The sequence below is a fragment of the Sminthopsis crassicaudata genome, chromosome 1, assembly GCF_048593235.1.
Source record: "Sminthopsis crassicaudata isolate SCR6 chromosome 1, ASM4859323v1, whole genome shotgun sequence".
Taxonomy (NCBI): domain Eukaryota; kingdom Metazoa; phylum Chordata; class Mammalia; order Dasyuromorphia; family Dasyuridae; genus Sminthopsis; species Sminthopsis crassicaudata.
The window spans coordinates 89712048-89723557 of record NC_133617.1 but is presented as its reverse complement, the minus strand read 5'-3'; the positions used below and the strand labels follow the sequence as shown (position 1 = coordinate 89723557).

The 11510-nt window shown below is 38.8% G+C and overlaps 1 long non-coding RNA gene across 1 annotated transcript; it reads left to right on the top strand.

Moving 5' to 3' along the window:
* Nucleotides 1–218: 218 nt before the first annotated feature.
* On the top strand, nucleotides 219–1574 carry LOC141540847 (uncharacterized). The gene is made up of 2 exons (XR_012481591.1): nucleotides 219–480; nucleotides 1287–1574. It is a non-coding gene; the product is annotated as an uncharacterized LOC141540847 (long non-coding RNA).
* Nucleotides 1575–11510: the final 9936 nt, after the last annotated feature.

Here is an 11510-nt window from a genome sequence, read left to right as displayed (position 1 = left end):
AGGATGTCAAGGAGGAAGAATGTCAAGGAGGCGGGATGTCTAGGCAGATGGATGTCAAGGAGGAGGGATGATAAAGAGGCGGGATGTCAAGGAGGCAGGATGTCAAGGAGGAAGAATGTCAAGGAGGCGGGATTTCTAGGTGGATGGATGTCATGGAGACGGCATGTATTGAGTCAGCAATTTCCATTATATACACCTTTTTTGACAGCGATGCCCCATCTAGTAGTTCCTCTGATACCTCTATCAACATAGGAGAAGACCCAGGAGAGGACCTAGGAGAAGAATCAGAGGAAGAAGAAAGCCCACCATTTAGTATAAAAGTGACCATTCGTTGGCCAAATCGGCCAGTCAAAATAGAGCCGGCGCCTCCCACAGAATGTGACACCTGCCCCGAGATGATATTGGAACCCTCCTCCAACTGGCCCCAAGGAGAGGATAATGAACAAGTGAGCCCACCCAGTACTCCCTCCCACAGAAGAGGCTGTGGCCTCTTTCACATTTTTAGGCTAGGCACGTGTTGGAGTGGACCCTCTTAAGAGCCACAAGTGCTAATTCCCCCACCCCCAACCCCCCACAAACACACACACATAGAATGTGATGTTGGCTGGATGTCAAGGAGGCGGGATGATAAAGAGGCAGGATGTGATAGAGGCAGGCTATCATGGAGGCAGGATGTCAAGGAGGAAGAATGTCAAGGAGGAAGAATGTCAAGAAGGAAGGATGTCAAGAATGCAGGATGTCATGGAGGAAGGACCTCAAGGAAGCATGATGTCATGGAGGAAGGACGTCATGGAGGAGGCAGGAGGTCAAGGAGGAAGGATATCTTGGAGGCAGGATTTCAAGGAGGAAGGATGTCATGTTGGCAGGATGTCAAAGAGGCAGGATGTCATGGAGGAAGGATGTCAAGGAGGCGGGATGTCTAGGTGGATGGATGTCAAGGAGGCGGGATGATAAAGAGGCAGGATGTCAAGGAGGCAGGATGTCAAGGAGGAAGAATGTCAAGGAGGCGGGATGTCTAGGCGGATGGATGTCAAGGAGGCGGGATGATAAAGAGGCAGGATGTCAAGGAGGCAGGATGTCAAGGAGGAAGAATGTCAAGGAGGCGGGATTTCTAGGTGGATGGATGTCAAGGAGGCGGCATGTATTGAGTCAGCAATTTCCATTATATACACCTTTTGGTCAAGAAAGGCACAGAGGCAGGTGTATACAAGAAAAATCATGTCCTGCAGCAATGACTCAGTGACTTTGTCAGGTGGCGTGTTGGTTTTCCACCCAATAATTTGGAGGCATTGGGTATAAGTGGAAAACAGAGCAAAGCCTCTCCCCAGGCCATCATATGGCCAAACTGAAGAGTTTCCATTGTCTCCATCTATCCATTTACTTTTTTTCTCCACTCAATGACAAATTCTGGCGCATTCCAAGGACTTGCAGAAGCTTGTAAATGTCCTTGATTAAGTTGCTCCTATTCTATACCTACTGAAGTTGAATGTTTTCACTTTGTAAGATCTCTTTCCCACTGATTGAGGCAGAACCTTTCAGTTGTAAAATAAAAACTTCTCATCTTTAAATTCCCATCTCAGAGGTAGCACTAATTTCAGCTCCTATAGATCCTTTTGTGCCAGACATATGGGCGTTTGCTGTAATCTTTTGCCAATTACCAGACCAGCTGGGACTTCTAATAGCTGTGTGATCTACATGTGGGTCTAGCCACCTTTTCAGTGGTGTGTCGTTCATACAGATGACGAGCAAAGGATGTTCAGGTTTTACAGCCGCAGTCCTAATATCCCTGATTTCTGTTGCTGGAAGTCAAAAGTTTGAATAAATATATCACCCAATTGTTTTTCACCAGTGTGAGTCCATAAATCTGATTTTCCTTCTCCTCCTGGGTCACAGATCACACAGTGTCTATATTACTGAATGGAACAATAGCTACACATTCCTCAGTTTCCCAAACCCTCCTATGAATAGACAAGTGTCTTATAAGCACCCTCAGGGATGAGGCCATCAAGCTCACACTGAATGGAAGCAAAAGCTCTGCAAGGTGAGCCAAGAGGAGTTCCAGTTTCCCAGAAAACATCTCTGTAGTCCTATAGGCATAAAAATTACTCTCTCACTGCAAACTCTTACCCTCACAGGCTTGTTAGAGACTAACTGAGCAGGTTGGAATGCAGCATTTTCAGAGAGACTCTGACCATCATCTCTCTTCCCACCTTTTGTAATGAAGACTTAGAGGCTAGTGGGCCCTGCTGATATCATTGCCCTTCCCACTCCTCCTCCTCAGGCCACTGAAGGTGGAGTGGAGGTAGGAGGGTCAGGAAATGGAAAGTCCCCAAAGGCACATGCTCAGTGGTGGGCAGAACTGAAGCAGAAACTGAATTTGCATATGAAAAGAACCAAATCCCATCCCCATTAGCAGGGTAGTTTCTGTAGTAAAATGCCTACTTTGGCCAGTAGATCCTCTTAAGCAGCAGCAAATGAGATAAATTAACAAAATGCTAAAGAGGATTCCTTTGGTTAGTTTCCATATGGCAGGTTCACCAGCTTTCTGCTAGTTTTTTTCCTTCTCAGTTTCAGCCAGTAGGCAGAAGTCTTTCTGCTGTTCTAACTGCTGTTAGCTAACTTTTTCTCCTTTCTCTAACTCAACCTCTAATTCAGCCTGTAATTGTCTTCTCTTTTTTAATTCTTTGTCATGTGATTTTTTTGGCTGAGCTCTAACTCAACCTAGACTTCTTGTATTTTTTACTCTATACCCTCAAGCATCCTGATTAGCTCTGGATTTTTTTCTTGCTGAGGTGTATTTAATGGGCAAAGGAGTAAAGGCCTTGGAGCTTGAAAGCAAGCTGCTGCTGTTCTTCAGAAGTGACCTTTGTTGAAAGACCGTCCATCTGGCTCTTTAACCTATTTACATGAGCCACATGCATAGCTGTGGGCTGGAGCTTGATCCTAGGTATCCTTAGATCCATAATGCCTCTCTGCATTCCCTCCTGGGTGAGGCACTACCTTGTCTTCAAGATTAATTACTGGAGGCCTGGCAGTCTACAGCACACCCCAAGTTTGGGCACCACTTATGATAACTCTAAGCATTCAGGACATTTGTGAATGTCCTGGTTCCACTCTGCATTCACTATTGCCAGTGTCTCCTAATACCCAGGTCCTCAGAGGAATCTCCAGTCACTTTCTTTTGCAGTGCTAAACCAGTTTTACCATGCTTACCTCTGTCTGAGGTCTTCAAAGATCTCTGGCCATCATTCCATAAGAAGGATGGTTTAGATACACAGTAGAGGGTTTAAGAACAGCCATGTGCAAGCTCAAGGTCTTTTATTCACATGTTCTCCTCCTGCCAAGCTGACCTCCTGGTGACTCCCAGAACACCAGGCCAAAGAGGACCTGCTTCCTCCTCCCACAGCTTAAGGAGGTCTATGAGGTCCCTGGAACAGCCAATTAGAAAAAAAGACACCTCCTGTTGATGATGTGCATTTCAATTCCACCAGAGTTCCCACCCATGAGGTGGTCCCTGGGAGTTGACAGCAGACCCACTTCCAGGGGACTCAGGCATTATTGCTTCTTTACCTCCAGTTTCACTGTGCCTGACTCCTCCTTGGACCATTACACACTACCATCTCAACAAAATCTATTGTGGAAAACACATAGGGAGAAACGTGCCAAATTTCAAAATCCCTCAGATCAAAGGCAAAATTTTGGAAGGACAAAAAATTCAAATATGCAGGGGTTACAATTGGAATTGAACAAGACACATCAGCAACCCCAGTAAAATACTGGAAAGATTTCAACAGAGGGCTGATTGTGAGAGGAGGGTGGAGACAGGGCAGATAGGAAGGAGAAAAAGAGACAAGGCACCATGGAGGGAGGGCAACTGAGGAAGGGAGGGAGAAAAGAAGGGAGGGAAGACAGAAAGAGGGGAAAATTGAGACAAAAGGAGAGGGAGGAAAACGAGAGAAGATGTCAGAAGTCTGAGATCTTACTTTGGAAAGATTTCATAGAGTATAGTATTTACTTTAAAATTTATGACTTTAATCTTAAAATTATTATTTTTCCAAATAGAGTTTTCAACATTCATTGTCAAAATTTCTGTTCCCAATGTTTCTCCTTTGCTCCCTTAATCCCATGTTGCCCAGACAGCAAGTGACCAAAGTGAAAGAATTACAATTTTTTACACACCTAACCACATTCCTCACTTATGGAAGAAAAAAATCTGACTCCCAGGCAAAAAACCAGGACAGAGGGAAAAAAGCAGGAATCTGTGTGCAACCCCCTGACTCAAATGGGCTACTCTGAGACATGTCCACATGCCCACAGAAAGCATGGGTTCCCTCCTCGTAAGGAGAGGTCCCAGCACACCAAGGGAGCAGCCCAGCATGATGTGAGGTCCCAGGCCAAAACGAGGGAATGGATTAAATAGCAAAAGTCTCAGCTTCATTGGATGGACTGAAAAGGAAGTAACCATTGGCCAATGAAACAGCAATGCTATCTAGGTCCTGTAGGTCACATCACTGCCTGAAATTTTGGCTGAGGGTCTGACCTCTTTTCCCCTACTGACCTTTAAAAATAGGGATCATGTGGCTTCCTGAAATTTAGAGCCAGGTCTGACCTTTCCTGTCCTACAATCCTCTGAGAAGAGGAACCATGTGATGTCCTGAAACCAAGGCCTAAGCGGCTAGAGCCTCTAGGAAACCACCTCCTGGTCCCATTCAGTCCCTTCTCTTGCACACCACCTCACCAGTCCTGATGCATTTCTTCCAAGAGGACATCCTTGTTATCAAGGCCTTCAGGCTGGTTCCTCTCCTCAGTACTAACTGTAACCTGCCATCTACCATTTAGAAAGATCCAATAGCCTCCCATCAGTGGAAGAGTTCCAAAACCACTTTTGCTTAGAAATCTAGGCCCACATCCTTATCTCAGATCAAGCAAAAGCAGAAACTGATCTAATTAAAAGAGATAAGGAAGGAAACTACATCCTGCTGAAAGGTAGCATAAACAATCAAGCCATATCAATACCAAACATATATGCACCAAGTGGTATAGCATCTAACTTTCTAAAGGAAAAGTTAAGAGAGTTGCAAGAAGAAATAGACAGTAAATCTATAACAGTGGGAGATCTCAACCTCGCACTCTCAGATTTAGACAAATCAAACCACAAAACAAATAAGAAATATAAAAAGTAAATAGAACATTAGAAAAACTAGGTATGATAGACCTTTGGAGAAAACTGAATTGCAATAGAAAGGAATATACTTTCTTCTCAGCAGTTCATGGAACCTATACAAAAATTGACCATGTATTAGGACATAAAGATCTCAAAATTAAATGTAGGAAGGCAGAAATAATAAATGCCTTCTTCTCAGATCACAATACAATAAAAGCTATATTCCATAAGAAGTTAGGGGTAAATAGACCAAAAAGTAATTGGAATCTGAATCTTAAAGAATGACTGGGTGAAACAGCAAATTATAGAAACAATAATTTCACCCAAGATGATGACAATGATGAGACATCATACCAAAGTCTGTGGGATGCAGCTAAAACGGTAATAAGGCAAAATTTTATATTTTTAGATGCTTATTTGAACAAAATAGAGGAAGAGAAGATTAATGAATTGGGCCTGCACTGTAAAAAGCTAGAAAAAGACCAAATTAAAACCCCCAACCAAAAATCAAACTTGAAATACAAAAATTAAAAGGAGAAATCAATAATATTGAAAGTTAAAAAAAAAAAAAACTCTTGAATTAATAAATAAAATCACGTGTTGGTTTTATGAAAAACCCAATAAAATAGATCAACCTTTGGTAAATCTGATCAGAAAAAGAAAGAGGAAAATCAAATTGTTAGTCTTACCAATGAAAAGGAGGATCTTTCCACCAATGAAGAGGAAATTAGAGAAATAAGGAGGTACTTTGCCCAATTTTATGCCAATAAATTTGATAACTTAAGTGAAATGGATGACTTCTTCCAAAAATAGAGGCTTCCTAGATTAACAGAAGAGGAGATAAATTGCTTAAATAGTCCCATTTCAGAAAAAGAAATAGAACAAGCTTTTAATCAACTCCCCAGGAAAAAATCCCCAGGACCAGATGGATTTACATGTGAATTCTACCAAACATTTAAAGAACAATTAGCCCCAATATTATATAAACTATGTTAAAAAATAGGGGATGAAGGAATCCTACCAAACTCCTTTTATGACACAGACATGTCACTAATACCTAAACCAGGTAGATCGAAAACTGAGAAAGAAAACTATAGACCAATCTCCTTAATGAATATTGATGCTAAAATCTTAAATAAGATATTAGCAAAAGGACTTCAGAAAATCATCTCCAGGATAATACACTATGATCAAGTAGGATTTATTTCAGGAATGCAGGGCTGGTTTAATATTAGGAAAACTACTAATATAATTGACCATATTAATAATCAAATTAATAAGAAACATATGATCATCTCAATAGATGCAGAAAAAGCATTTGACAAAATCCAACATCCATTCCTACTAAAAACTCTTGAGAGTATAGGAATAAATGGACTATTCCTTAGAATAATCAGGAGCATATATTTAAGACGTTCAGTAAGCATAATATGCAATAGAAATAAACTGCAACCTTTCCCAGTAAGATCAGGAGTGAAACAAGGTTGCCCACTATCACCATTACTATTCAATATAGTACTAGAAACGCTAGCCTCGGCAATAAGAGCCGAGAAAGAGATTCAAGGAATTAGAGTAGGAAATGAGGAAATTAAACTGTCACTTTTTGCAGATGACATGATGGTATACTTAGAGAACCCCAAAGACTCTGCTAAAAAGCTACTAGAAATAATTCAAAATTTCAGCAAAGTGGCAGGATACAAAATAAATCCACATAAATCCTCGGCATTTTTATATATCACTAACAAAATGCAACAGCAAGAGATACAAAGAGAAATTCCATTCCAAACAAATATTGAGAGTATAAAGTATTTGGGAATCCATCTACCAAAGAAATGTGAGGAATTATATGAGAAAAATTACAAAACACTTGCCACAAAAATAAAATCAGATTTAAATAATTGGAAAGACATTCAGTGCTCTTGGATAGGCCGAGCGAATATAATAAAGATGACAATACTCTCCAAACTAATCTATTTATTTAGTGCTATACCAATCAGATTCCCAAGAAACTATTTCAATGACCTAGAAAAAATAACAACAAAATTCATATGCAAGAATAAAAGGTCGAGAATTGCAAGGAAAGTAATGAAAAAAAAACTCAGAGGAAGGTGGTCTAAGTGTACCTGATCTAAAGCTATATTATATAGCAGCAGTCACCAAAACCATTTGGTACTGGCTAAGAAATAGACCTGTAGATCAGTGGAACAGATTAGATACAAAGGACAAAAAAGGATACATATATAGCAACCTAATCTTTGACAAACCCAAAGATACCAACATTAGGGACAAAAATTCATTATTCGGAAAAAACTGTAAATTAGTATGGCAGAAATTAGATATGGATCCACACTTAACACCATATACCAAGATAAGATCAAAATGGGTCCATGATTTAGGCATAAAGAGGGAGATAATAAATAGATTAGAGGAACAGAGGATAATCTACCTCTCAGACTTGTGGAGGAGGAAGGAATTTATGACCAGAGGAGAACTAGAGATTATTATTGATCACAAAATAGAAGATTTTGATTACATCAAACTAAAAAGTTTCTGTACAAATAATACTAATGCAAACAAGATTAGAAGGGAAGTAACAAATTGGGAAAATATTTTTAAAAACAAAGGTTCTGACAAAGGTCTCATTTCCAAAATATATAGAGAGAACTGACCCTAATTTATAAGAAACCGAACCATTCTCCAATTGATAAATGGTCAAAGGATATGAACAGACAATTCTCAGATGAAGAAATTGAAACTATATCCACTCACATGAAAGAGAGATACCACTACATTCTGGAGAGCAATCTGGAATTATGCCCAAAAAGTTATCAAACTGTGCATACCCTTTGACCCAGCAGCACTACTACTGGGATTATATCCCAAAGAAATACTAAAGAGCAGAAAGAGACATATATGTGCCAAAATGTTTGTGGCAGCTCTTTTTGTTGTAGCTAGAAACTGGAAGATGAATGGATGTCCATCAGTTGGAGGATGGTTGGGTAAATTGTGGTATATGAAGGTTATGGAATATTATTGCTCTGTAAGAAATGACCAGCAGGAGGAATACAGAGAGGCTTGGAGACACTTAAATCAACTGATGCTGAGTGAAATGAGCAGAACCAGAAGATCGCTGTACACTTCAACAACCATACTGTATGAGGATGTATTCTGATGGAAGTGGAAATCTTCAACATAAAGAAGATCCAACTCACTTCCAATTGATCAATGATGGACAGAGGTAGCTACTCCCAGAGAAGAAACACAGGGAAATGAATTTAAATTGTTAGCACTAATATCTGTCTGCCCAGGTTGCATGTACCTTCGGATTCTAATGTTTATTGTGCAACAAGAAAATGATATTCACACACATGTATTGTACCTAGACTATATTGTAACACATGTAAAATGTATGGGATTGCCTGTCATCGGGGGGAGGGAATAGTATTTGGGAATCCATCTACCAAAGAATAGTCAGGAATTATATGAGAAAAATTACAAAACACTTGCCACAAAAATAAAGTCAGATTTAAATAATTGGAAAGACATTCAGTGCTCTTGGATAGGACGAGCGAATATAATAAAGATGACAATACTCCCCAAACTAATCTATTTATTTAGTGCTATACCAATCAGACTCCCAAGAAACTATTTTAATGACCTAGAAAAAATAACAACAAAATTCATCTGGAAGAATAAAAGGTCAAGAATTGCAAGGGAACTAATGAAAAAAAAGTCAGAGGAAGGTGGTCTAAGTGTACCTGATCTAAAGCTATATTATATAGCAGCAGTCACCAAAACCATTTGGTACTGGCTAAGAAATAGAATGGTAGATCAGTGGAACAGATTAGATACAAAGGACAAAAAAGGGTACATCTATAGCAATCTAATCTTTGACAAACCCAAAGATACCAACATTAGGGACAAAAATTCATTATTCGGAAAAAAACTGTTGGGAAAACTGGAAATTAGTATGGCAGAAATTAGATATGGATCCACACTTAACACCATATACCAAGATAAGATCAAAATGGGTCCATGATTTAGGCATAAAGAATGAGGTCATAAATAGATTAGAGGGACAGAGAATAGTCTACCTCTCAGACCTGTGGAGGAGGAAGGAATTTATGACCAGAGGAGAATTAGAGATCATTATTGATCACAAAATAGAAGATTTTAATTATATCAAACTAAAAAGTTTCTGTACAAACAATACTAATGCAAACAAGATTAGAAGGGAAGTAACAAATTGGGAAAATATTTTTCAAAGGAAAGGTTCTGACAAAGTTCTCATTTCCAAAATATATAGAGAACTGACCCTGATTTATAGGAAACCAAACCATTGTCCAATTGATAAATGGTCAAGGGATATGAACAGACAATTCTCAGATGATGAAATTGAAACTATTTCCACTCATATGAAAGAGTGTTCCAAATCACTACTGATCAGAGAAATGCAAATTAAGACAACTCTGACATACCACTACACACCTGTCAGATTGGCTCAGATGACACGAAAAAATTATGATGAATGTTGGAGGGGATGTGGGAAAACTGGGAAACTGATACATTGTTGGTGGAGTTGTGAAAGAATCCAGCCATTCTGGAGAGCAATTTGGAACTATGCCCAAAAAGTTATCAAACTGTGTATACCCTTTGACCCAGCAGTGCTACTACTGGGCTTATATCCCAAAGAAATACTAAAGAGCGGAAAGGGACTTGTATGTGCCAAAATGTTTGTGGCAGCTCTTTTTGTTGTAGCTAGAAACTCCATCAATTGGAGAATGGTTGGGTAAATTGTGGTATATGAAGGTTATGGAATATTATTGCTCTGTAAGAAATGACCAGCAGGAGGAATACAGAGAGGCTTGGAGAGACTTACATCAACTGTTGCTGAGTGAAATGAGCAGAACCAGAAGATCACTATACACTTCAACAACAATACTGTATGAGGATGTATTCTGATGGAAGTGGAAATCTTCAACACAAAGAAGATCCAACTCACTTCCATTTTTTCAATGATGGACAGAAATAACTACACCCAGAGAAGGAACACTGGGAAGCGAATGTAAATTGTTAGCACTACTGTCTATCTACCCAGGTTACTTATATCTTCGGAAGGTAATAATTAATGTGCAACAAGAAAATGGTATTTACACACATATATTGTATCTAGGTTATATTGTAACACATGTAAAATGTATGGGATTGCCTGTCATGGGGGGAGGGATTGGAGGGAGGGAGGGGATAATTTGGAAAAATGAATAAAAAAAAAAAAAAAAGAATGACTGGGTGAAATAGCAAATTATAGAAACAATTAATAATTTCACCCAAGATAATGACAATGATGAAACATCCTATCAAAATCTGTGGGATGCAGCTAAAGTGGTAATAAGTGGAAATTTTATATCTTTAGAGGATTATTTGAAGAAAATAGAGAAAGAGAAGATTAATGAAAAAAAAAGACAATAGATCACTAATCAAAGTAATAAACATTTTTAAGCACTTATTGAGACATTGTGATTAGTGCTGGAAATACAAAAATAATCATATTATCACTATTCCTTGAATAAGACATTCTATCTCTGGGCTTCCAAAATACTGCTGGACCTCATTCCTGGAATGCATTATCTCCTCTGTTCTGACTACTGATGATCTCTCTGGCTTCTTCTGTGTCTCATCTAAAATCCCATCTGAGGTAGAAAGCCTTCTCTTGATTCCAGTGCTCATCTTTTTTTCATCACTTCCTATTTTTTCTATATAAAATTTTTGGTACATATTTCTTAGCTTGTAATCTCTCTGTTAAACAGTGAGGTCAGAGGCAGAGCTTATACCTAATACATAGAAGTTGCTTAATAAATGTTTATTGATTAACTGATGGGATCTTTGACAAATAATCCAATCTCTCTGAGCCTCAGTTTCCTCATGTATAAAATGATTCTTATAAGATCTCTTCTGGTTTTAAATCTGTGGTGGTATGATTCTGTGGTCTCAGTTAAACCTTTTATCATTTTCAAGTAAGAAGAGCTTTGTGTTACTGTTCAGTTACCCTGACAAGTCATACAATTATTTTAATGTCATCTGCCTAATTAAGATCTTGAGAAACCTATTCAATCACAAGTATTAAGTGCCTACTGTTTACCAAGTATTGTATTATGTTCTAGAAACATAGAGACACAAACAGGGCCTGCCTTTAAGTAAGGCAGAAAAGAAGAAGAAACTGAATATATACAGGTAAGTAGATATAAAAATGCAAAGATATGTATAACAGGATTTCTGCCTACATGGATCTTATTGTCTGAATATTAACTTGGAAAGTAATTTCACATGTCTGAAACAGAACTAAGAA